At 51.9% G+C, this 27104-nt stretch overlaps 1 protein-coding gene across 3 annotated transcripts in view; it reads left to right on the top strand.

Annotated features, from left to right (window-relative positions):
- HPCAL1 (hippocalcin like 1) overlaps positions 1–27104 on the top strand; it is a 112192-nt gene that overhangs the window by 74323 nt on the left and 10765 nt on the right. For 2 of the 3 annotated variants that reach the window (XM_059078422.2, XM_067008155.1), the window contains exon 2: positions 5042–5128. The exons of the other annotated variant lie outside the window; for it this stretch is intronic. The gene's annotated coding sequence lies outside the window, so the exon portion shown is untranslated. The remainder of the gene's footprint in view (positions 1–5041; positions 5129–27104) is intronic. 3 annotated transcript variants of the gene reach the window in all.

Genomic DNA, 27104 nt, shown 5'->3' with positions numbered 1-27104 from the left:
CGTGGGGGGATCACGCATCCTAAAACCACTGTCACCTCGGAAATAGTCATAATCCAAAATCAGTCTGTCTTTGACTCCAGACCCACTATATTTTTCTCCCACCGGGACTTTGCTGCTGAATTAAGTTGGACTTCAGGATATATTAAAATAATTTGTCATCTCTGCAGCGCACATCCCACCCCGGTGTGAGCGGGCAGGTCAGAGGCAGAGCCCAGGAGGCCTGTGTCTGGGCGAGAGGAGGCGTCGAGCCCTGGCAGGGAAAAGCTTGTGTAGCTGCCTTTCCCAAGGGCTGGCCAGCCAGGACGATGGGCACTGAGCCCTCCAGGCCTGGGCAACTAGAGGAGGAGCTGGCCCCAGAAATGGCCCTAGAACTGTTGCTTCTTAGGTGGTGATTCATAGCGTGTGCCCTGCGGGGCAGCCTGTGTGGTTTCAGGAGCTGAGCTCTTTCAGCCTGGACCAAGGGTGTACCCTGAGGGACTCCTCGCTCCCTGCCCACCAGTGGACCAGATCACCTCCGTGAATGCAGAGCCATCCTTAGAGCTTGGGTTTGGCTGCCCACCCCTGGCATCTGGCACAGGGCTGCGGGGACCCCACTGGGCTGTGGGCTCCTCAAAAGTTGGGCCAGTGTCCCTGCACCTAATAAGCGTTGCAGGCACTCGGCATGTCTCTGGAGTGCATGCTGTGGGGAGAGGGGGGTGTTTCAAGGCAGTTTTGCAGCTCAGCCTGGAGTCTGCCAGGTTCTCAAGGTCGGCCCCGTTGACGAGCTCTGAGCCCCATTGGGCCCCCCGGGCTGTAGCACTGGGAAGCCCTGACGTTTGTCTCCCTGGTCCTGTGAGCCTGCTCTTTGCCGTTCTGTCCTCTGAGGTAGAGAAGTACCAGAGCACTGACCTGGATTCTGTTTTTTTTTTTAAACAGCTTTATTGAGATATAATCCACGTTCCATACAATTCACCCTTAGAAAGCGCAATGATTTTTAGTACATTTACAACTATATGTGATGCTGTTGCTAATGGAATTGTTTTCTTAATTTCGTGTTCGGATTTTTCATTGCAAGTGTACAGAAATACAATTAATTTTTGTATGTTGATCTTATATCCAGCAACCTTGCTTAACTTATGTTATTAATTCTGTTAAGTTGGTTTTTTGTGGGTTTTTTTGGGTGGATTCCTTAGGATTTTCTATATATAAGATCATGTCATCTGCAAATAGAAATAATTTTACTTCTTCTTTCCAATTCAGATGGCTTGTACTCTTTTTCTTACCTAGTTGTCCTGGTTAGAACCTCTAGTATAATGTTGAATAGAAGTGGCAAGAGTGGGCATCCTTGTCTCATTCCTGATCTTAGGGAAAAAGCGTCTGGTCTTTTCACCAGTAAGTATGATGTTGGCTGTGAGTTTTTCACAAATACCCTTTGTCAGACTAAAGAAGTTTCCGTCTATGCCTAGTTTGAGTGTTTTTCTCATGAAGGGATGTTGGATCTGTCAAATACTTTTTCTGCATCAATTGAGACGAGTATGTGATTTTTTTCTTTTTATTTTATTGTATGATATACTACATTCATTGATTTTCAGATGGTAAACCAACCTTGCATTCCTGAAATAAATCCCACTTGGTGTGACGTATAATTCTTTTTATTCTTTATGTTGCTGGGTTTGGTCTGCTAGTATTTTGTTGAGGGTTGGTTTGTTTTTCTTTTCATCCACTCCCATTAGGACATTGATCTGTAGCTTTCTTCGCTTGTGAAGACTTTGTCTGGTTTTGGTATCAGGGTAGTACTAGCCTCATAGAACCAGTTGGGAAGTGTTCCCTCCTCTTCTATTTTTTGGAAGAGTTTGTGAAGAATTGTTATGAATTCTTTAAGTGTTTACAGAACTCAGCAGTGAAACCATCTGGGCTTTTCTTTGTGAGTAATTTTTTGATTATTAATTCAATCTCTTGCCTTGTTATAGGTATTTCAGACATATTTCTTCTTGAGCCAGTTTCGATAGTTTGTGTCTTTCTAGTTGGCTTAGAGTCTTACAAGCATGTTTTCAAGACCTCTCTGTGCTCTTTTAGTCATTGTTGACATTTAGCGCGTTCTTCCTACGAGCAAGTATTTTGTGTGTGTGTACGTTAGCTCATTTAATCTTTATAAGAGCTTGATGAACTAGGTAGGATTATTATCATCTCCATTTTACATCCTGGAAAACTGAGGCAGAGAGAAGTTAAAGAATGGGTCAGGGTCACACGGCTAAGGCATAGGAGAGCTAGGATTTGAGCCCAAGCAGTCCAGCCACACAGCCCTCTCTGTTCTCCCGAGGCCTTGCTCCGTGCTAGGAGCTGGGAGTACAAGAGCGAGTCAGTCCTGGTCACTGCCTGAGACGCTCCTCAGAGGCCCCAGACCTAAGAGAGGGAGGTGCCTTAGGCCTAACGTGAACAAAGGGCTGAGAGGTCAGGCAGGGCCCCAGGAGAAAGTGATGGGTGAAGAGGGCCTTGAAGGAGGGTTCAATGCACTGGGGCATGTGGGTGAGTCAGTGAGCGTGCCCCCTCCCCGGGGCTTTTGTCTCTACCTCTCCTCTCTCCCGAGCGCTCAGAGAAAGGAAAGGGTGTCACAGAGAACTGTGCCCTAGGATGCTGATGGCCCGCCCAGCAGGAGGAATTGTGAGCTGTAGAATTGGGCCCAGGAGGTCTGTCTGAATCACCCCGCCTTCTGTAGTTTGCTGTCCTGGAGGGGAAGAGGCAGGACCATTTGTAAGACAATCGTGAGACAGAAATGAGGAGCAACCAGACATAACTCAACATAATTATTTCTGCATAATGACTTCTGCTCCTTTATTCCATCTCGAGCAATGACTGTAATCTTTATCTGTCACAGGAAAGCTGGTGGCCGTTGGGGGGTGGGGGAGCCCCTGTGGCTTAGCGATAGAGCCAGGAGGAAATTTGCACTTTGAGTTAATGGAGTGTTCCCAAGCAGCCTGGGAGCCAGAAGCCTCTGGAATGATGGCCCCTCCTGCTAGGAAACCTGGTGTGAGAGCTGGCCCAGCCTCCCAGGGACCCAGCCCTTCCGCTTTGTCACAGGTGGGGAAACTGAGGACGGCAGAGATCACAGGGCCGCTCAGCACAGGCGCACCTCTCCGCTCTCCCCACTGCACAGAGCTTGCCCCGTGAGAGCTGGGGTGTGTGTCTGGTGAGACAGGACGGTGTCCATGTGGACTAGGGATGCTTTCATCCGTTCCTGAGCTGATCCCTGAGCTTGATGTTCCTGCAGGGCTGCCCCCACGAGGCTGGGAATGGCGGGGCCTCTGTGGCCGGATGTCGACTGACCTGCAGCCAGGCGAGGCCCCTAGGTATTAATTGTGCAGTGTGGCTGGAGGGCGGGGTCCCCCCAGGAGGACTGCAGCCTTGGGACCCACCTGCTCCAGCTCCGGGAAAGCAAAAGCCCCCCTAACCCGAGTCGGTGCCTGCCCCCTGCATTCTCATGCCTCCTATAAGCCCCTGTAACTAACAAGTGCATCTGGAAAGAGCAGAAGTGGGTTTAGGGATTTGCATTTTGAGCGTCCCACTTAGCCACGTGTGACCTTGGCAAGTGTCCCCAAGTCTGTTTGCTCCTCTGTAAACCGGGGGTTAGAATGAACCTTCCCCGCCAGGGCTGTTAGGAGGGCGGGATGGTAAAAGGACCACCAGACACAATGCTTCTAGCACATTCTGCCACCGACTCTTGTTACTGGTTTTCACAAGGGTGACCTTGTGGAGGGCCCTTGACCCTGTCTGGACCTTGATTTCCCTGAGTGTCAAAGCAGGGATCACAGAGTCGCGAGATGAATTCGCTGAGATCATTGACATGAAAGCGCCTTTTAAAAATATGAGACGAAGCGAGCACAGAAGAATTTTAGGGCAGTGAAACTGCTCTGTGTGATACTATTATGGTGGATACAGGACATTATACATTTTTCCAAACCCACAGAATGTAAAACACCAAGAATGAAGTCTCATGTGAACTGTGGATTTGGGGTGATAATATGTATCAGTGTAGGTCCTCTGATGGTAACACATATACCCCGGTGTGTGGAGGGGATGCTGAACGCGGAAAGTTGTGTCTGGGGGACAGGAGGTCTGTGGGAACTCTGTGTTTTCTGCTCTGTTTTGCTGTGAGCATAAAACTGCCCTAAAAAATAAAGTCTATTAAAAATGTTACATATAGGGCTTCCCTGGCGGCGCAGTGGTTGAGGGTCCGCCTGCCGATGCAGGGGGCGCGGGTTCGTGCCCCGGTCCGGGAAGATCCCACGTGCCGCGGAGCGGCTGGGCCCGTGAGCCGTGGCCGCTGAGCCTGCGCGTCCGGAGCCTGTGCTCCACAGCGGGAGAGGCCACAGCAGTGAGAGGCCCGCGTACCGCAAAAAACAAACAAACAAACAAAAAGTTACATATAGATACATATATGTGTGTATGTATATATATAAAATCTGTAAGTGACCTCCAGTGAGAATTTCTGGTGGGAAGATGTGTGGCTTTTCTGCTCCACATCTGGAATCCTAGCAGTGAGTTTAAATAATGTAACTGGCATGTGAAGCTCTGTACTGGTGAAGCAGGGTCGAATTTCAACTCTGAGCAGAGTGCACTCTGCCTGCAGTAACGTCCGTGTGATGCATTTTGGGGCACTCGTTTGTCAAACATGGATTATTTATTGAGCACCTGCTGCATGCAGGCTCTGGGCCGGGAGCCAGCTGCACAGAAACGAAGACGCCTCCTCCCTGCCCTTGTGGAGCTCACAGTCAGTTCGGGGGAGCTGCAGCCCCTCACTCTGCGGGAGCAAGGGGAGCCCCAGGGGCCCTTACACTGTGGGGGACTGGGCTTTCCAGGTGGGGGAGCTCCTCTGTTCCTGTCCTCAGGACCACTCCAGTCAGTGCGTATAAACCACTATCATTGCTGCGGAGGGAGAGAACCTTGTATTACAAGAAGATAACGGGGAAATGTGCGTAGATTGCATGGAACTGACCGGAGAGAAAGTCAGTTGCTCTGAGCTGGGGCGTCCCCACCCCACATGACGGTCCGTCCTCTCTTCCAGGGCATGGTCTAGCAGCCCGGGCCAGGACGTGGAACCGGCCTCCGAGCTTCTGATCCCTGTTCTCTCTCCGCCTCTACTTGGCCTTGGGTAAGTGTTCCTGAAGAGCAGACGGGCCTGGGGGCAGGTGGGGCTGGGGAGCTGAGGGGCCTCTGCCACTCTATGGGCTCCTGACCACGGGCCGGTGTGCACGGACTTGACCCAGCTCAGTGCAACGAACAGGGAAGATCGGGCTCTGGGGGGACAGCCTGCCCAGCACTCCCATGAGATGGGTCAGGAAACTGGGGCCTGGAGACAAAAAGAACCACCCAGGTCCTACAGTAATCTAGGTCTCTTGTCCTAAATTGGCCGGGTTTTTGTGGGTAAGTCATTTGGCCTGGGTGCTTTGGTTGTGGGATGCGTCCATTGAGGAGAATTAGTGAATCAGAATATAAGGGGCAGGGAATTCCCTGGCGGTCCAGTGGTTAGGACTCGTCACTTTCACTGCTGAGGGCCCTGGTTTGATCCCTGGTCAGGGAACTAAGATCCTGCAAGCTATGCAGCAGGGCCAAAAAAAAAAAAAAAGGAAAGTAAGGGGCAGACTTTCTTTTTAAACTTTATTTTATTTATTTATTTTTAATAGACCTTTACTGGAGTATAATTGCTTCACAATACCATGTTAGTTTCTGTTGCACAACAAAGCAAATCAGCCATATGGATACACATGTCCCCGTATCCCCTCCCTCCCACCCTCCCTGCCCCACCCCTCTGGGTCCTCGCAAAGCACCGAGCCGATCTCCCCGTGCTGTGCTGCTGCTTCCCACCAGCCAACTATTTTAGGGTCGGTAGTGTGTATATGTCGATGCTACTCCCACTTCGCCTCAGCTTCGCCCTCCCACCCCGTGTCCTCAAGTCCATTCTCTGTGTCTACCTCTTTATTCCTGCCCTGCAACAACTAGGTTCATCAGTAACTTTTTTAAAAAAATTCCATATATATGCATTAGCATATGGTATTTGTTTTTCTTTCTCACTTACTTCACTCTAGGTCCATCCACCTCACTACAAATAACTCAATTTAGTTCCTTTTTATGGCCAAGTAATATTCCATTGTATATATGTGCCACATCTTCTTTATCCATTCATCTGTCGATGGACAGTTAGGTTGCTTCCATGTCCTGGCTACTGTAAATAGAGGTGCAGTGAACATTGTGGTACGTGACTCTTTTTGAATTATGGTTTTCTCAGGGTATATGCCCAGCAGTGGGATTGCTGGGTCGTATGGTAGTTCTATTTTTAGTTTTTTAAGGAACCTCCATACTGTTTTCCATAGTGGTTGTATCAATTCACATTCCTACCAACAGTGTAGGAGGGTTCCCTTTTCACCACACCCTTTCCAGCATTTATTGTTTCCAGCTTTTTTGATAATGGCCATTCTGACTGGCGTGAAGTGATACCTCATTATAGTTTTGATTTGCATTTCTCTAATAATTAGTGATGATGAGCATCTTTTCATGTGCCTCTTGTCCATCTGTATGTCTTCCTTGGTGAAATGTCTATTTAGGTCTTCTGCCCATTTTTTAACTGGATTGTTTGGTTTTTTGATATTGAGCTCCATGAGCTATCTGCATATTTTGGAGATTAATCCTTTGTTGTTTCATTTGCAAATATTTACTCCCATTCTGAGGGTTGTCTTTTTGTCTTGTTTATAGTTTCCTTTGCTGTGCAAAAGCTTTTAAGTTTAATTAAGTCCCATTTGGTTATTTTTGGTTTTATTTCTGTTACTCTAGGAGGTGGGTCAAAAAAGATCTTGCTGTGGTTTATGTCAAATAGTGTTTTTCCTATGTTTTCTTCTAAAGGTTTTACAGTGTCTGGTCTTACATTTAAGTCTTTAATCCATTTGGAGTTTATTTTTGTGTGTGGTGTTAGGTAGTGTTCTAATTTCATTCTTTTACATGTAGCCGTCCAGTTTTCCCAGCACCATTTATTGAAGAGGCTGTCTTTTCTCCATTGTACGTTCTTACATCCTTTGTTATAAATTAGGTGACCATACGTACGTGGGTTTATCTCTGGGCATTCTATCCTGTACCACTGATCTATATTTCTGTTTTTGTGCCAGTACCACACTGTCTTGATTACTGAAACTTTGTGGTATAGTTTGAAGTCAGGGAGCCTGATTCCTTCAGCTCCATTTTTCTTTCTCAAGATTGCTTTGGCTATTTGGGGTCTTTTGTGTTTCCATACGAATTGTAACATTTTTTTGTTCTAATTCTGTGAAGAATGCCATTGGTAGTTTGATAGGGATTGCATTCAATCTGTAGATTGCTTTGGGTAGTATAGTCATTTTCACAATATTGATTCTTCCAATCCAAGAACATGGTATATATTTCTCCATTTGTTTATGTCATCTTTGATTTCTTTCATCAGTGTTCTATGGTTTCCTGAGTACAAGTCTTTCGGCTCTTCAGGCAGGGTTATTCCTAGGTATTTTATTCTTTTTATTGCAATGGTAAATGGGAGTGTTTCCTTAATTTCTCTTTCTGATTTTTCGTTATTGGTGTATAGGAATACCAGAGATTTCTGTGCATTAATTTGGTATGCTGCAGCCTTACCAAATTCATTGATTAGTTCTAGTAGTTTTCTGGTGGCATCTTTAGGATTTTCTATGTATAGTATCATGTCATTGGCCGATAGTGACAGTTTTACTTCTTTTCCAATCTGTATTCCTTTTATTTCTTTTTCTTCTCTGATTGCTGTGGCTAGGACTTCCAAAACTGTTGAATAAGAGTGGCGAGAGTGCACATCCTTGTTTTGTTCCTGATCCTAGTGGAAATGCTTTCAATTTTTCACCATTGAGTATGATGCTTGCTGTGGGTTTGTCATATATGGCCTTTATTATGTTGAGGTAGTTTCCCTCTATGCCCATTTTCTTGAGAGTTTTGAATTTTGTCAAAAGCTTTTTCTGCATCTGTTGAGATGATCATATGGTTTTTATTCTTTAATTTGTTAATGTGGTGTATCACATTGATTGATTTGCATATATTGAAGAATCTTTGCATCCCTGGGATAAATCCCACTTGATCATAGTGTATGATCCTTTTAATGTGCTGTTTGGTTCTGTTCAGGATTTTTGCATCTATGTTCATCAGTGATACTGGTCTATAATTTTCCTTTTTTTGTGATATCTTTTTCTGGTTTTGGTATCAAGGTGATGGTGGCTTCATAGAATGAATACGGGAGTGTTTCCTCCCTCTGCAATTTTTTGGAAGCATTTGAGAAGGATCAGTGTTAGCTCTTCTCTAAATGTTTTGATAGAATTCACCTGTGAAGCCATCTGGTCCTGGACTTTTGTTTGTTGGAATTTTTTTTTTTTTTTTTTTTTTGTGGTACGTGGGCCTCTCACTGTTGTGGCCTCTCCTGTTGCGGAGCACAGGCTCCAGACACACAGGCTCAGCAGGCATGGCTCACGGACCTAGCCGCTCCACGGCACGTGGGATCTTCCCGGACCGAGGCATGAACCTGTGTCCCCTGCATCGGCAGGTGGACTCTCAACCACTGCGCCACCAGGGAAGCCCTGTTGGAAGATTTTTAATTATGGTTTCAATTTCATTTCTTGTGATAGGTCTGTTTATATTTTCTAATTCTTCCTGATTCAGTCTTGGAAAATTGTGCCTTTCCAAGAATTTGTCCATTTCTTCATGGTTGTCCATTTTATTGGCATATAGTTGTTTGTAGTAGTCTCTTATAATCCTTTGTATTCCTGCAGTGTCAGTTGTGATTTCTCCTTTTTCGTTTCTAATTTTATTGATTTGTGTCCTCTCCCTTTTTTTCCTGATGAGTCTGGCTAGGGTTTATCAGTTTTGTTTGTCTTCTCAAAGAACCAGCTTTCAGTTTTATTGATCTTTGCTATTGTTTTCTTCATTTCTATTTCATTTATTTCTGCTCTGATCTTTATGATTTCTTTCCTTCTACTGACTTTGGGTTTTCTTTGTTCTTCTTTCTCTAGTTGTTTTCAGTGTAGGGTTAGATTGTTTATTTGAGATTTTTCTTGTTTCTTGAGGTGAGATTGAATTGCTATAAACTTCCCTCTTAGAACTGCTTTTGCCGAGTCCCATAGGTTTTGGGTTGTCGTGATTTCGTTGTCATTTGTTTCTATGTATTTTTTAATTTCTTCTTTGATTTCTTCAGTGATCTCTTGGTTATTTAGCAGTGCACTGTTTAGCCTCCATGTATTTATGTTTTTTAGTTTTTTTCCTGTAATTGATTTCCAATCTCATAGCATTGTGGTCAGAAAAGATGCTTGATATGATTTCAATTTTCTTAAATTTTCAGAGGCTTGATTTGTGACCCAAGATGTGATCTATCCTGGAGAATGTTCCATGTGCACTTGAGAAGAAAGTGTGTATTCTGCCAGTTTGGGGTGGAATGTTCTATAAATATCAATTAGATTTACCTGGTCTATTGTGTCATTTAAAGTTTGGGTTTCCTTATTTATTTTCTGTTTGGATGATCTGTCCATTGATGTAAGTGCAGTGTCAATTTCTCCTTTCATGGTTGTTAACATTTGCCTTATGTATTGGGGTGCTCCTATGTTGGGTGCATAAACATTTATAATTGTTATATCTTCTTAGATTGATCCTTTGATCATTATGTAGTGTCCCTCCTTATCTCTTGTAACAGTCTATTTTAAAGTCTATTTTATCTGATACAAGTATTGTTACTCTAGCTTTCTTTTGATTTCCATTTGCATGGAATATCTTTTTCCATCCCTTCACTTTCAGGCTGCATGTGTCCCTAGGTCTGAAGTGGGTCTCTTGTAGACAGGATATATATGGGTCTTGTTTTTGTATCCATTCAGCCAGTCTGTGTCTTTTGGTTGGGACATTTAATCCATTTACATTCAAGGTTATTATCAATATGTATGTTCCTATTACCATTTTCTTAATTGTTTTGAGTTTGTTTTTGTGAGTCTTTTTCTTCTCTTGTGTTTCCTGATTAGAGAAGTTTCTTTAGCATTTGTTGTAAAGCTGGTTTGGTGATGTGAATTCTCTTAGCTTTTGTTTGTCTGAAAAGCTTTTTACTTTTCCATTGAATCTGAATGAGATCCTGGCTGGGTAGAGTAATCTTGGTTGTAGGTTTTTCTCTTTCATCACTTTAAGTATATCCTGCCACTCCCTTCTGGCCTGCAGAGTTTCCACTGAAAAATCAGCTGATAACCTTATGGAGATTCCTTTGTATGTTATTTTTTGTTTTTCCCTTGCTGTTTCTTTGAATTTATTTTTGTTAGTTTGATTAATATGTGTCTTGGTATGTTTTTCCTAGGGTTTATCCTGTATGGAACTCTTTGTGCTTCCTGGACTTGAGTGACTATTTCCTTTCCCATGTTAGGGAATTTTTCCACTATAATCTCTTCAAGTATTTTCTCAGACCTTTTCTTTTTCTCTTCTTCCTCTGGGATCCCTATAATTCTAATCCTGGTGCGTTTAGTGTTGCCCCAGAGGTCTCCGAGATTGTCTTCAATTCTTTTCATTCTTTTTTCTTTATTCTGCTCCTCGGCAGTTATTTCCACCATTCTGTCTTCCAGCTCACTTATTTGTTCTTCTGCCTCAGTTATTCTGTTATTGATTCCTTCTATTGTATTTTCATTTCAGTTATTGTGTTGTTCATCTCTGTTTGTTCTTTAGTTATTCTAGATCTTTGTTAAACATTTCTTGTATTTTCTCAATCTGTGCTTCCATTCTATTTCCGAGATTCTTGATCATCTTTACTATCGTTACTCTGAATTCTTTTTCAGGTAGATTGCCTATTTCCTCTTCATTTATTTGATCTTGTAGGTTTTTACTTTGCTCCTTCATCTGTGACATATTTTTTTTGCTGTCTCATTTTATTTTCTTTTTATGAGGGGGACTGTGTTCCTGTTTTACTGGTTGTTTGACCTGAGGCTTCCAACACTGGAGTTTGTAGGCTGTTGGGCAGAGCTGGGTCTTGGTGCTGAGATGAGGAACTCTGTGAGAGCTCAGTCCAATGAATAGTCCCTGGGGTCTGAGGTTCTCTGTTCGTCCAGTGGTTTGGACTTGGAGCTCCCACATCAGGAGCTTCTCCCCAACCCTGGGCTTGCAAATCAAGATCCCTCAAGCTGCGTGGGGTGGCAAAAAAAAAGAAAAATAACAAAGTAAAAAATAAAATTTGACTAGGAAACTAACAAGTATGTTAGAAAGAATGTAAAAACAAAAGTATAGATGAATCAACAACCAGAAGGTACATCAGTACCACAGTAGTAAAATAGAGGAGGGGGGAAAGGGAAAAAAAGGGGGCGGGGAATGGAAAGACCTTGGCTGTGGAGGGTGGGGCCTAAGCAAGGGTGAGGTTTGGGGGTGGGCGGGGCCAATGCTCAGGACCCCCAGGGCTGGAAAAGGCCCTGGGGGCTGTGAGGGGTGGGGCTTAGGCTCAAAGAACAGAAGGAAGGGGCCCAGGCGTGCCCCCAACCCCAGTCTCAGAGGGCAGAGGACCTCACCTGGGGGCCCAGCAGGCTTCCTGGGCTTGAGTGGGCGGGGCAAACTCCCTCCTCTCCTCTCCTGCTCCTCTGGTCTGGGGTCTGGGAGGGCCCCTCCTGCCTGCCTCTCCTAATCTCCCTGGCCTCCCTCCTATGCCCCCGAGGACCCATGTGGCCTGGAGGGGGGGTTTGGAGGGCGGGGGATCACCCTGGGAGCTCAGCAGCCTCCCAGTGCCTGAGTGGGCAGGGGATTCGCCCTCCACTCCTCTCCCGCTCCTCCCTGAGGGCAAGGGGCAGACTTGGAAGAGGACACTCCGGAGCAGGGCAGGGGTGAGTGTGGTCAGGGCCCTCAGTGCTCCCAGCCCACGTCCCACAGGACGCTTGGTGCCCCTCTCCCAGGTGAACAGACTTCGCTCCATCCCCAAACCAGGGTCTGCAACAGACTTCGCTCCATCCCCAAACCAGGGTCTGCAAGGATGCAGCACCCTGCAGCTGGCTCCAGCTGTCACCCTGGGAAATGGGTATAGAGTCCTCCCTCCTCTAACTAAGAGGAGGCCCCTGGTTGCTGAGGCTCTTGCCGCTGAGCTATTCCCTCTCCACCCACATCTCCTGTCATCCTCCACCCGGACCCCATCCTCCCAGAGGCACAGGGTCCCAGTGCTGATCCTCCCCTCCCCTCCCTTTGCACCCTGTCAACCCAGCTCCCTCCCAGGGCCACACCAGGACCTCAGCCACATCGTTTACCTCTGACAGCTTGGGTTCAAACGCCCCCTTTTCCCACCCACCTCCCTCTTCCCAGTCGTCTCTCTCCAGCCGCCCCCCCACCCCTTTGCTGCCCTTCCCATCTCCCCAGACTGATCACAGGAATGTCTTCCTCGCCCAGAGCCCCCCTGTCCTCCTGCATGGCAAGGCCCTAACCGGGTCCGAACCCCAAACCTGGAGCGCTGAACCCCGCCTGCCCTCCTGTCAGCAAGGGGCAAAGCGCAAGGTAATTAGCATGACCTGTGAGCCCTTCGTCTGTTTGAATCTGCTACCCTCTTGGCCTCATCTCAAGCTTTGGGTGTGAGGGAGGCTCCGTGAAAGCGGGGCACCTGCACCGTCTGAAGGTGGCATCCAGCCCCCGGGCCTTTGCTCAGCCTTGCCCTCTGCCTGCACCACCTTTCCCCTTGTATCCGTTTCACACATCCCATCCCTTCCCAGGCCTTCCTGACCCTGGGCAGAGCTGCTGCCTGTCACCTGTGCCCAGAGGCACTCTGTACGGCTCCCTTGGGATCCCTATTGCCCTACGGGCTGCACTGAGCCCGCCGGCTGCGGCGCTGAGAAGCCAGCCGCTCTGCTGTGTTGCTCCTCTCGAGCTGAGTGTTCAGTCCTGTCCCAAAGGAAGGGACCAGCCAGTGGGTGGGACAAAGGCCTCTGACCTTGGATCTGTGCACTCGGATCCCTCTAGGCCACTTAGCCTCCCCCAGTCTCACCCATCAGGTGGTTAATCACACCTGCCTCCCTGGGGGTGGTTACAAGATTAGAGCTAAGAGTAGCGTCCCGGGCGGTGCTGGGTCCGGGTGCCGTGGGGGTAAGAAGGAGGCTCAGGGGCCCCTTAGCTCCTCCGCCTTCCCGCCCAGCGGTCCAGTAGTTGGTACAGTGACTGCTCTTCGTCCTCAGCCCTGGCCTGCCCGTCCCCGGTGCTGTGAGCGTCTGCTGAGGCCAGGGATGTGGGCTCCGTTCCCGAAGTGGGGGGAGGGCTTGGGGCAGCGGCTGTTGGAGGCTCAGCCCTGCCTGGCCATGCCCAGCCCCAGAGAGCCAGCCTCAGAGCCCTCCCAGGACGTCTGGAATTTTCTCGCCCTCAGAAGCAGAGGATGCTGCTTTGTAATTCTCATCTTCCCACCCAGAAGGCATCGCCTTTAGCACTCGACTATCAGGCTAAGATCTGGACCCCAAACCTGCTGAAGTGTCACCACCCTAATTTCCGAGGTCGCTGGGTGCCCGGCATGGCGACCGGCGTGTCTGAGGGCAGATGCCAGGTTGCCGGTTCCCTCTGGGGGCTCCCACCAGATGTGAGCTGGCAGCTCAGACCCACAGGCCCCCGCAGACCCCGGGTGTAGCTGCTTTCACGCCGGGCGGCACAGATGCCGCGGCACCAGCCGGGCACTCTCTCTCCTTCCCGCATCCCGTGGGTGGGGCTTTCCTGCCTCTCTTGTTTGGACACTGGGGTGTGGACTTCCTGACGGAGGGGTGTTAACGCCCACTGCCCCATCCTTCCTTCTCTCATCTTCCCTGTTCACCCAGTGGAAGCATTCACTGGGGTGGAACAAGAGACCCAGGCGGGGCCCTCTGCCTCAGGAGACAGATTAGTGAGAGGGTCTCTGGGCTTTTCTCCCCAAAGAAAACAGACACAGCTTCATGTGGAAGGTGCTGCTTTCATTAGTCCAATCTCCTTTCACCAGCCCTGTTGGAGCTGGGTCTGGGTCTCCTTACCTGGACATCACCTGCATACAGATGCCCAGCTGGAGGCTGGCGGGTGGGCACAGGTGCACGGGGTGAGGGTGGTTCCTGGCCAGGTTGAGTCCTGCTGAGGCTACTAGCGAGGCGTCAGGAACTGGAGCAGGCGCAGGGGTCCAAAGGGGGCAGAGGAGCTGGTCCCTGGTGTCTCTTCCCATCCCGGGGCCCCGGGTATTTCAGTGCACACACAGCAAATATTCAGTAACTCCTCCACCCCTACCACCAAGAGATCAGAAGCTCTGGGGGGCAGATGGCACCTCTGGCGCAGGGACACCCTTGGTCAGGATGTGCTGGGCCAGTGATGGGAAATGAGAGGACCCCTTCTCTCTGTCCCTCTGCCTTGGTGATGGACAAGCCAGTGTGTCCCCTGCATCCTCCATCTCGGCCCAGCTGCTCCAGGCACTGGAGAAGAGGCACCTGCATGCTATGGCTGCGGGTCCCAGCACCACCCCCCCCGACCCTCCAGTAAACATGCATTCATTCCCTCGACAAACGTGTACCGATCACACACACTAGAGCTTCCAGGCTCTGGACTTCCCATGGAGAACCGACTCGAATAAAACCTGGCCCCAGGGACCCTGTATTCTAGTACGGGGGAGAGAGACAATTCAGTAAAATAAAGAGAAAAAATAAAGTAGGCAAGGGGATAAGAATGTTTGTTGGGGCTTCGGTTTTGGACACAGGACTTAGAGAGGGCTTCACTGAGAAGTGGCCTGAGCCAAGACCTGATGGAGGTGAGGGAGCAATGTGATATCAGAGGAAGAGCCGGTGCAAAGGGCCTGTGGCAGTAGCATGTCTGAGGTGTTCAGGAGCGGCAAGGAGATCAGTGTCACTGGAGGGGATGCACAGGTGGGGGGCCAGGCGGGAGGGTGTAGATCATGCCTGAGGGGTGGGACACTCACAACCGTAATCCAACAAGGAGAAGCATCTCAGTGCAGCCGAAATCGCACTGCATGGTGGACCTCTGCCCACACTTCAGAGATACTTGTTGCTCATAGAGATTTAACCATGGCTGTGTAAGATGGTAGATGAACAGGGACATGGAGACCAGGGCTTCTGCGGGGGCCAGGAGAGACATGACCCCAGGCTAACCTCTCCTCTGGGTGCTGTCCCCCTGCCCGCCCCGAAGTGGCCTGCAGAATGGAAACTGCTGTGGTTTTGAGGCGGGGCACCACGAAAGGAATTGAGGGTTATTTGTAGAGTAACTAGCCATGACTTGGCAGTATCACTTCCTGTGGGCATCTCCTTCCATCCTCAACCGCAGGGGCAGGTCCTGCAAGACGAGCGTCGTGGGCTAACGCGTGCTCACACGTGCGCGCCCACACGCACACACGGTGGTACGTACCACTTGGCTCAGCATTCTCACCCGCCGCGCAGTCAGTGGAGGGGTGGGGGCCGTTGTCCTGGCCTGTCTGCAGGACGGCCAGCCCCAGGCAAGGGAATCGCCGTCTTCGGCCTCCCTGAGCTTCTGCCCTGGGTAGGTTTCTGCATGAGAAGAAAGGCGGGGCAAAAGGAAGGGCACCTGCTGGCCAGTCTTTGCTCAGCGCCCAAGGCGTGGGACAGAGAGGGAGGCTTCATAAGGAACAAATGAAGGATCAAGCAGTGTCGCCGAGGTCTCGCTGCCTGTTGGCCCCTGGTGGGGCCCCTGAGCCAGGTCTGAGCCCACTCGGCTCTTCCCCCCCAGTCGCCCACCTCTCCCGTCGAGCCCATGCCCTCCTCCTCACTTCACCTCCCAAGGCACCCGGCACGGTCCCAGGCCCATGGCCGTGATTTCTGAGACAGCCCAGATTTCACATTTTTCTCTCCTGTGGACCCCTCAAATTTTCTTGGGTTTGTCAGACCCCAGGTGCACACTTTTAGATTAGAAATACCCCTGGGGCATGCTTACCATAGCTCTGGTGGCTGTTCCTAGGACCTCAGAGGGTCTCCAGGAAACTGGCTCTTCCACTGATGTCGCAGAACATCTGGGTGAGAAGGCCTCTGACGGACAATTTGGATACCCGGAGAGCCAGGAAGGCGGGCTCTCGGGCAAGCTGGACGGCGCTCCGCAGCTACAGGTGCACTGAACTGCTGGGCCCGCGGGGGAGCTGGGGCTGCCCGCCAGGGGCGCCCTCGTCGCCGGCCTCTCTTCCTCTTCCTTGCTTCCTCTCACCAATTATGCGTCCGTGGTGTGTGTGTGTGTGTGCGCGCGAGGTGCTGTGCTAACTGGCTGTGGATTATTCCTAGCCGCGCCCTGAGTAACTGGAACTCAGCTCTATGTCTTTGGGGAAGAGGGTCGGGGAAGGACCCCTGGGCCCTGGCCTGGAATGACACCTTCCTTCCTTCCCCTTCTGCACCCCTTCCGCGGCCTCCCTCCCTCCCCACACACCTCCAGCACCGTGCTGTCTCTGAGTTAAGCTAGAGTAGGAACTAACTCGGAGTAGAAAAGGAAGGAGGAATTCACGCCTTCCACGCCTTCCTTCCTTCCCAGCTAGACCGGAGGAGCTTTGGGGGCACCTTGCACTTTTGTGTATCCCAGTGGTTCCCACTCAGTAGGTGCTCAGTTCATCTGTGTTGATTGGCACTTTCCGTGTGAGTTTGTGCTTCTGGTGCTGTGATTTAAAGACTAAAAATGGCAAAGGGCAACGTTCATGAGCTGCCTTCACTCTGATTATAAATACCGTCTCCGATGACAGCTCAAGACCGTAGCCCTGGGCCCACCAAGGGGCAGCTGGCACCTCACCATTTGCGTGTCTTGGCCGGGCTGATGCCACTTTTAGGAAGAAGGACTTAACTGTTTTTATTTCTCTCCAAAGACATTAAACATGAATCAAATAGCAGATGAGATGATTCCCTGGAAGTTTTCTTCCAAGTTTCAAAAAACACACACAAAAGATGAGGATTGGTGTGCTGAACCGCACTTAAGTGAAGCCAGGCGGCGTTCGGCGGAAGCCAGCCCTCCAGGGGCTCAGCCGTGGGCAGCACCTCGCAGAGTGGACCCTGCCCTGAGGTCGGAGCCCTGTGTCAACCGGCACAAAACCCCAGGGGGGCCCCGTGGTTCTCGAAGACACCTCAAGTCTAATGTTCATAATGACATTTCTTCTGTTTCTACCCAAGACATCATAGAATGTGACCAAACCTCAGTCGTCTGGGGCACAGGAATTCAACATTTGCAAAGGGTTCGTTCAGGGCCCGTGGATTGAGCATTGAGTCATCACTCAGGCAGGAACCTGGCAGAAATTAGCTTTCTACCACCTGCTGGGAAAAAAGGGACCGGGTCTTTTCCCAGGGATCCCGGGAAGACGGACACACACACTCCAGCCAAGTGGGCAAGCTTCTCCGGTGCTGCGGAGGCCTCCTCCACTGGGGACAGACTGCAGGACGGCTTTTAGAGTGGCACGTGCCCGGGGACCGCATTGGCCAAACTCTTATTCTTTAGGTGAGGAAAGTGAAGCCGTGAGACCCGTGACTTACCCAAGCTCGCCCAGGCCTCTCGTCGGGGCGGCTGTGCTAATAACAACGGATTCCTTTCCGCTCACTGCAGACGCCTGTCATCTACCTCACAGCTCTCTGACGTTCCAGTCTTTACCCTTTGCCTGAAAAAGAACTCAGAGGCATTTTTTCAGGTATTTTTGGACTCAGACTACCCGAAGGGCAGTTCAAATTTGTAATTAGCCTGAATTCCTAGCCTTTGATGGTGTTTTTTCCTTCTTTCCCCAGCTGCCTCTCCCCTCCCCACCCTGCATTTTTTTTTTTTTTTTTTTTTTTTGGTACGCGGGCCTCTCACTGTTGTGGCCTCTCCCGTGGCGGAGCACAGGCTCTGGACACGCAGGCTCAGCGGCCATAGCTCACGGGCCCAGCCGCTCCACCGCATATGGGATCCTCCCGGACCGGGGCACGAACCAGTGTCCCCTGCATCGGCAGGCGGACTCTCAACCACTGCGCCACCAGGGGAGCCCCCACCCTGCATTTGCCCTTTTGTTCCTCCGTGCCCTCTACTACTCTGTACTGTTCCACGCTGTTCTACGCTGTTCACTACTGTTGCATTGCTAGGCCAGTCATTGCCCAGGAAGGTGCCTGGAGAGGTAGCAGGCCCAGCTGTGCGGCCCGGACGGGCACTTGCTGGCGGTGGTCTCCCCAGAAGCTCGGGCCTGTGAGTGTTTGAAGTGGAGGTGCCGCCTGGGCTCCCCGCCCACCCGCCCGGCCCTGTTCTTCCAGCCACACCACACACGTTCACACCCTCACGCTGCCCGGAACGCTGACTTCTCTCCTGGAACGCTGCTCCGACCCTTCTCCACTGGGTGGACGTTCCCCGGATGGCAGCTTGGAGGCCCACTCGGCCCTCCGCCCCCGCAGAGCCTGGCTCCGGCACGGCTCCCATGTCCCGTCTTCAGGTCCTGCTGGTGCCTAAAATATCTGCGAGTTTAGCAGGTGTATAAAATACAGGCGGCACGAGGGCAGGAATGATAAGCACGGCCCATACTATTTTCTCTGCGATAACTGAATTCCCAGGAGTGAAATGCTGCTCATCGCGTACGCCGGTGTGCAGGAAGGGCCTTCACCCCGAGAGCACCGCCCGCTGCACCGCCAGGCCTGCGTCTGATTTCCGTCCCAGTACCAGGAGCCAGAGCGCAGACCAAGGCTTTCAGACAGTCAGTGGTGGGGGCCACACCAGTGTGGAGGAAAGGGGCGTGCTGTGCGTGCGATGGGTACGGTGTGTGGGGTGTGTGCGTAGGGCGTGATACGTGGTCTGCTGTGGTGTGTGTGTGATGGGTGTGGTGTACATGTATGTGCGTGTCTGTGGGTATTGCGTGTGAGGTGTGTGTGTGTGAGAGAGAGGTGTGTGTGTGCGTGTGGTGCGTGTGCGTGTGCGTGTGAGGTGTGTGTGCGTGTGCGTGTGAGGTGTGTGTGTGAGAGGTGTGTGTGTGCGTGTGGGTGTGAGGTGTGTGTGCGTGTGAGGTGCGTGTGTGTGTGAGGTGTGTGTGTGTGTGAGGTGCGTGTGGTGCGTGCAGTAGGGTGTGTGTGTGTGTGTGTGTGTGTGTGTGTGGTGTGTCACAGGTCCACCGAGGGCCGCTCCGTCCAGCACAGATCTGAGCGGCCGGCCTCCCGGGAGCGCAGGGGCTGCTCTGGGCTCCTTCTCCTTCAGTATCTGCGAAGCTCCCTGTCCTTCGGGGAGCCTGTCCCGCGGTAAACGGGATCCTCCTGCCCGTTCAAGTGGACCTGAACCAGTTAGAAGCCACAGGAGACGCCTCGCTGTTGGAGGGGGCCCTTCACCTCCTCGGGGTGGGGGTTCGTGGTGTCTGCGTCGCGCTGATCCCCGGGGCCTCGGGCTGGAGCCGGACCTGCCTTGGGCAATGTGAGCCCAAGGCTCCGCGGCTGTGGAGGGACTGGGTTTCCCCCCTCCTTTTCTCTCTGAAGAACAGGAGTCGGCTTTTCACTGGCCCTGCCCCCGCTGGGTGTATTGGGCCGCTGGGATCCCAGGCCCGCTGCTCACCCCGCGTGTGGCCCAGGGTCTAATGCCACTGTGTCGGCATGCAAGGGAGAGGGTCAGCCGGAAGGCGTGGGGCCGCCCGCAGCCGCCGGCCGCCCAGCCCGCCTCTGTTTGGTGCTGTGATCGAGCGCATCAAGCATGTCTTTTATCGTAAAAGCTGTGATGCAACCTCCGTATGTTTGTCTGATGCTTAAATTTGTCCAAGCCCTTTCACGGCCTGCGTTTCCCTTTCTCCTCACGATGACACTGTGACTCCAACAGGTTGGGACCATTATTCCCGTTTTTACCGCCAAAGAAACTGAGGCCCAGAGGAGCTCAGAGACAGACAGCCAAGACCAAGAGGTGGAGAAGCGGGTCCTGGGAGGAGACTCAGGCTGGCCGTTTAGCATCCCGTGGGGGTCCCTCCTGTACACAGTCCGCATCCTGACTGCAGCCCCCGAGGCTGGCACTCGGTCCCCTTTACAGAGGAGCATCAGAGGCTTAGTCTGGAGCCCTGAGACGGGGGACTGCCTGACGAGAGCCCAGCGAGTAGCCCCTTGCCCCCCGAGAGCCGCCTGTCCAGCCGCTGCGTGCTGGGCGCTGGCTCAGCGGCCGGGCCTCGGTTCCTCTCCTGCTGGGGGCACGTGGCCTCGGGGAAGGACTGCGGCTCGCGGGCGGCCGGGAGCATCAGGGCGGAATTGCAGGCTCACTCTGAGGGCCTTTCCCACGCGGGCTCCGTCTGCACAGGCCACCCCGAGCGGCCGGGAGGAGTTTACTCCAAGGTGTGCGGGGGCCGGCGTCCCACAGCCCCGTGCACAATAAGCCGGCCGAGGGGGCGGCCCCTGTGCCAGCTCTGTCCCCCGCCAGGGCTGACCGAGGGGGGAGCAGATCTATGGCGGGGCTGGGAGTGGAGGGAGTGGCTTCTGAAATCTCACACGGCTTCCTGTCTTCAGCCGACGGTGTCCAGCCTGCCGTGGCCTCTTAGGTTTCCTGCGAAAGGGCACTCAGCCTGCGGCCGGCTCTGGGTCCCTGAGGTGATGCTCTGTGACTCATAGGTTTGTTCGTTTCAACCTGGGAGCTTTGATCGTTCCGTAGAGCAGTGACAGCGTCTCGAGTCCTGGACCAGGTTCATTCTGAGCCTTCTCCTGGGGCATGGGCTCTTTCTGGGGAGGGTTGGGGGGCACCCACACCCCCCGGTTCCAGCCCTTCCGGTTGCCCCCTTGACCATCTCCTCTGCAATCGGCATTGCGTTTTTGGCCTTCTTCCGCAGTCATGCTCGGTGCTCACGTCCCAGCCTCGGTGGCACTGGGTGGGTCCTCTCTGGGCCTCCTTGCCCTGGCACACGCTGTCGCCTTCGTCCGCCCACCCGGAGAACTCTTGAGCCTTTAAGCCTGGCTCAGACCTGCGCTGTCAGACCTCCCCGCCGTCTCACGGGGGACGGGCTGGCTCGGCTCCGGCACTCCCGGACCCTCGTAAGTCAGCCTCGTTCTACACGTTACCCGTATCGTGGGTGAGCTGGGGGCACCTGGGAAGGGTCTCTGTGTCTTGCTCATCCCCATGCCCGGCACAGAGTGGGCCTCGGGAACATTTGTGGGCCAAAGGGGACAAATTTCCCTCCCCGCTCCAGCCTGGCATTTGGGGCTGTGCCACCGTAAGCGTCAAATTTGCCTTCAAAGCAAGGCACTAAGGCTCCAGGTGGGGCAGAGGAAGCCCCGGGCTCTGTGGCCAGGACTGCACACCTGTATTCCCACCTGGCTCGCTCAGGCCCCCCTCTCACCAGGTGCTGCGGGCCCTGCTCCTGGCCTGGCATCCGGCACCCTCTGTAGAAACATGGGACTCACCTGTGGCCGGACACGCGTGGCAGTTTCGGCATTGCCTCTAGTCCTTTTCCTGTTGCATCGTCAGAGTCTGTCGAGGGAGGCTCATCCCCTCGGGCATTTCCCCTTCCCTTCCCTGTCTTGTTCTTTCCCCAGAGGCTCATTTACGTCTGATCCACTAACCTGCCTTCCTCCACTGGGGAAGCAGTTCAAAGCGCTCGTCCCCTGAAGATTCAAGTAGCAGTGACCTTGGCTCCAGGGTGAGGCTGCACCACTCAATTGAGAGATCTCAGCTGGAGGGCAGAGTAAGCCCCCGTGGCGGAGGACCACATAATTGGGGGTGTGTTCACTGCTGGAGGGAGGAGATGGCACCAGTTTGGTGAATGGACCTCTACTCTGCTGCAGCTGGTCCTGTGCCGATAAATGGAACTTTCCAGAACACCAAGTCTGGATTACAGAATGTCCCCTCATGGAGCTTCAAACCTGAGCAAGAGAGCACTTTGTCATCCTAATCCCTGATGTTGCTTCCCACTTGCCTGTTACTGGAAGAGTCACACACTGTCAGAACAAGAGGCTCCTAGAAGAAACCCATTCACTCGTTCATCTGTTCGTTCACTCGGACGCCGCGCTAAGCCCTTGGACACGCAACCATTATTCAGATATTGTTACTGAGCCTAGTTGTGTGCCAGGCCCTGTTCTGCACAGTGTGGGGATGTAATGGTGAGCACAAGCAGGGAGTCAACCGAGTGTCAGTACAGTGCCAGGTAGTAGGAGTGGCCACGAAAAGGGGGCGGGGTAAGGGTGGGTAAGCAGCATCCGCTGCTTGAGATGGGCTCTTTGGAGGATGTGCCCCCAAGAAGACTCGAGCAAAGATGTGAACATCGAGGGAGTGCACTTTGCACATACTGAGGGAGAGGGCAGACCAGGTGGAGGGAACTGCAAATGCAAAGGCCTTGGCGCTAGAACATGCTAACAGGTTTTCCTACTAGCATGAGTGAGGTAGCCTCTTTTCTAAAGGAGCTCACAGTCTAATGAGGGAAAACCATTAGTAAACGATGTACTAAAAGTTGAGGTCATAATAGAAATAGGTTTAAAAATGGTATTGGAATGCAAAAGGAAGAGCAGCTGTAGAGGGGTTGGGAAATGCATCCGTGAGTAAGTGACATTTGACCTGGGCTTTGGTGGATGAGTAGGAGTTTGCTGGGTGGCTGAGAGGAGCAGACACATGGTTGACCTGGTGATTTCAGGCACAGTGTATTCAGGGAAAGCTACCCACAGTTTCTATTCCTGTTGTGTTAGCGGTTTCTGCAAGGGAAAGGACATCCTCTCCTCTTGGGGACTTTCCTTTCCTTTTCTCCACCTCTTCCTTTTCCCCTGCCTCATTTAGGGCATGTCAACCTCAGGAAAGTGGAAGGAGAGGATGGCTCAAGATAAGGAGGAGATTTCTCTGCCTTGCTTGGCCGGCCTGCCTCTTTTCCTTCCTTCTTCCTTCCTCTCTCTTTTCCTCTCCTCCCTCTCTCCCTCCTTCCATCCTTTCTTTTATATATGTGTGTATATATATATATATATATATATATATATATATATATATATTTTTTTTTTTTTAAGGCCTTTGTTTTTATTTTTGGCTGTGTTGGGTCTTCGTTTCTGTGTGAGGGCTCTCTCTAGTTGCGGTGAGCGGGGGCCACTCTTCATCGCCGTGCGCGGGCCTCTCACTATTGCAGCCTCTCTTGTTGCAGAGCACAGGGTCCAGACGCGCGGGCTCAGTAGTTGTGGTTCACGGGCCCAGTCGCTCCGTGGCATGTGGGATCCCCCCAGACCAGGGCCCGAACCCGTGTCCCCCGCATTAGCAGGCAGACTCTCCACCACTGCACCACCAAGGAAGCCCCTCTTTTACATATTTTTAAAGCTTTGGGGAGTTGTGGGATTTTAAACTGCTGGGGTGGGTACAGAAGTCAGGAGGACTTTCAGTTGGATTTCTCAACCATGGTCATTGCCTGGAGCCCATCCAGCATGGGAAGCTGTGATGCAACAGTTTTTCAGGAAGCCTCTGGAAAAGGGCTCCCCGAGGTCCGTGGGCTGAATTTGGATCTAGGTACACCCTGTAGCCACCGGCTCCAGAGGTGTTACTAACCCCCTCTTGCCCTAGATCTCACCTGGGGCTTTTGTGTTCTCCCTCAGAAGAGGAGGAAGGGCACCCCCTTTCTGCAGCCCCTCCCCCTGGCCTTACACCTTAGCCAGGGCCAGACCTGGGTCTTCCTTGCAGCTGGCCTCCGGCAAAGTTCTTGAAGCTGCCGAAAATAGAAACTTGTGGGACTCACATGTAATTATGAAATGCAAACACCCTTATCTTTCAAGGGCACCAAGGAGTGAAATAAACACAGGCCACCTCTCCCAGCTGGGTCGCAGTTAGCAGTGGGTCTGTAAACAGGATGCTAAGGAACTTGGTAGCCCCGTAAACCGCGCCCCAAGGATCTACCCAGTGCTGAGCAACCACTAGATAGACAACGCAAGTCACCTACATATGTAATTTTAACTTTTCTGGTAACCACCTTAAAAAAGTAAAAAGAAACAGGTGAGATTAATGTTACCAAAATGATTAATCTACTATATCTCAAATGTTATCATTTCACATGTAATCAGGATAGAAGAATTATTTTTTAATTAATTAATTAGTTGATTTTTGGCTGCGTTGGGTCTTTGTTGCTGCTCATGGGCTTTCTCTAGTTGCGGCGAGCGGGGGCTACTCTTTGTTGTGGTGTGTGGTCTTCTCATTGCCGTGGCTTCTCTTGTTGTGGAGCACGGGCTCTAGGCGTGCGGGCTTGTTCAGTAGTTGTGGCTTGTGGGCTCTAGTACGCAGGCTCAGTAGTTGTGGCTCACGGGCTTAGTTTCTCCACGGCATGTGGGATCTTCCCGGACCAGGGCTTGAACCCGTGTACCCTGCCTTGGCAGACGCATTCTTAACCACTGCGCCACCAGGGAAGTCCCGAAAAATTATTAATGAAATATTTTTCCCCTGTATTAAGTCTTCAAAATCCAGTGAGAATTTTACGCCTAGGGCACTTATATGAATTCAGATTGGCCACATTTGAAGTGCTCAGTAGCCACTGTGGTTACTATATTGGACAAATGCAGCTTACAGATGGAAAAACTGAGGCACCCGCGAGGTGGAGGGGGCGTGGCAGGGGCGGGGTCGGAAAGCTGGGAGGCGGGGTCTCCAGCTCAGGTCCTGGGGAGCCTGCCCGACTGCGCCCTCTAGCGTCCACCCAACCGCACTGCAGCCGGAGCTACCCCTGCACCGCGTCCCGGCAGTTGTCGCAGAGCTCTTGGGACAGGACTGGCCCCTCCTCAGAGAAGCTGCCCTAGAAGCCCAGGCAGCAGGCGGCTTGCTTCCCAGCTGCATACTGGGAGGAAAGAAGGACACAAATGCAGTCAGCCTCTTTTCCCCCTAGGCCCCGGGCTCAGCCACAGGAGGAGCGTTTGTCCATGAGTCATCAGGAGAAAGACCCAGGGCTGGTGCTGCATGAGAAACAACACAAACCGGCCGTTTTTCTCCTGCCCCTCCCGCCCCGCCCCCCGCCCGTACCCCACCCCACCCACCGTGTCCTGTTCTGCCAGACAGAACAAGCACTGTCTCAAATGAGCCCTCCACTCCCTTGAAGTGCAAATTCACTGCAGCCGCCCCTCCAGCCTTTGGCCTTTTATGGGGAGTTGGTTCCTCCCACCTCTCCCATCCTCTTCCCGCAAGTGTTTCTGAGTCTGGTTGGCACAGCAAGCTTTGGAGATCTGAGGTGATGAAAGCGTTGGAGAGCAATGGGATGAAACGTCTACCCACGCCGGCAGCAGGCGTTGAGCTGTGATTAATGGGACAACCGCGCCCTCGGCTCCAGGAGCCTCGCGGGGCAGCTGATAGGAACGACGCCATTAGAAAGGCTTTCATTTGCAGGCAATACAGACTTTGCGTTAAATATTTTCATAGGGCCCCCAGTTACATGTTTACTTTTTTTGTTCTTTACAATTTAACACATTAAGAACAGTAACAGAGTAACTGAGAACCACAGAGATGGCTGTTAGCGCTACATTAACTCCCTCCCCCATTTTTCCATTACTGTGAATTAAAATGTCGTCTTCGATGCCCTCAGAAGGGTGTTGTTTGTCGGATCCAACCCCTGCTTGGTCGTGAAGCTTTTTAAGCCCAGTAAGAGGTGGCTCTGACCTTGAATCAGTTGTCCTCCCCTGGCACATCCGTTCTTCACCCCATCTTTCACTGTAGACGAAAGTAAGATTTTCTGGTAAATGAAAGCAGGGGGGTTTGCCTGACGACAGGGCCAGGGGGCCATTTCTGCTGGGAAATGGGAGTGGTGGCTTTGTCTTTGCAGGAAGGCTTGCGTTTTGTCAGCCGTCTTCCCGGCCAGCTGGCCGTCAATAAGATTGGTCCATTGGCTTCATTAGTAACAGAGGGGTCACTGGGGTGCAGCGTTCCACCGTCCCCCACGTTCCCCTGAGGCTGCCTGCTTCGGTCCAAGAGCCTCCGAGACAGAGTGCTGAAATGAGGTTCTTTAGAAATATTTCACCCGGGCCTTTGGAAAGCACACGCAGGCTGATCCGGGAGGCGATGGGGAGTGCCGGGGGGCTTTTTATGCCATTCATGGGCCCCACTTCATGGCTTCATGAGAGCCACAGTGGGAAGGCCATCGGGTGAAACTGTCTGCCGAGAAGTTTAATGGCGAGGAGGCAGAGGAGGTGGTCGCCAGCTGGAAGCCCCGCCTGTCACAGACAAGCTCGCGCCTCGCAGAAGCCTCAGTTCTTTGTCTCTAAGTCGCAGGTGACGGAGATGCCCTTGCCTGCTCCTGGTCCGGTCAGTCGTGACCCCCGCCTGCAGGGCCTGGAACCCGCCGTGTGCGCCCTAGAGGTGGCCTGTGGGAGTCGAGCCTCCAGTGGCTCTTAAAGTCCTTGTCATTCGTGCCACCTTCCTATAGGCAGACTGCCTCCGCTCCACGTGGGAATGAAGGATTCCTCCTCGGAGCTTGGACCTTCCCCCGCCCCCTCCTTCGTGTCACTTATTATGCCCCATCCGTATGCCATAAGCAGCCTGGAGTGAGAACCAGGACCTATGTCCCCAGGCATTCAGAGGACCCCGTGGACCGGAGTATACTGCGCACAGCCTGTGCACCCAGCCTGGAGCCAGACCCAGAGGACACGCCGAGGGCGAGGGCGGCCTGCACTCCTGGGCTGAGGGTTTTGCGGGCAGAGCACCGGCTGGTGGACACGTGTGCGCCACAAGCATTTGCACAATTACTCAGGTGCCAGGATGTGATGAGGCGCACAGGATTTGTAGGCAGCGAGTTTCCGGACTCTTTCAGAGGACGCTGTATCACCTTCCCTGATTCCATTGCCTTTCTTGGGGGGGGTGGGGAGTCAGCCCTTGTCATGAGAGGCTTCTGGATCTCAATAGGGACACAGGATTCTTCGACCTGGGACCTCCAGACCCAGGGGTCCTAGACCATCAGACCACAGAGGGGCCCAAAGAACACTGTGCTCCTTATACCACCTGCCACCCCACCCCCGGTTTTAAAATTTGTGGTAAAATATACATAACATAAAATTGACCAACTTAGCCATTTGTAAGTGTTCAGTTCAGTTGTGTTAAGTACATTCACACTGTTGTGTGACCAGTAATCTCCAGAACTCTCTTCCTCTAAATTCAGCTTGGGCTCTTAGGGAATTTCTACACACATAAGCCCTCTCCCCAACTCTGGATTCTTGCCTGGTACCCCAGGATGGCTTCAACATCCTTGGAGTTGTCTTGAACTTTCTGTAGCAAAATTAATGTTA

Source organism: Kogia breviceps, chromosome 11 (genome assembly GCF_026419965.1).
Source record: "Kogia breviceps isolate mKogBre1 chromosome 11, mKogBre1 haplotype 1, whole genome shotgun sequence".
In the NCBI taxonomy this organism is placed as follows: Eukaryota; Metazoa; Chordata; class Mammalia; order Artiodactyla; family Physeteridae; genus Kogia; species Kogia breviceps.
Note: the sequence above shows the minus strand (reverse complement) of the source record. Positions and strands in the feature narration are given on the sequence as shown.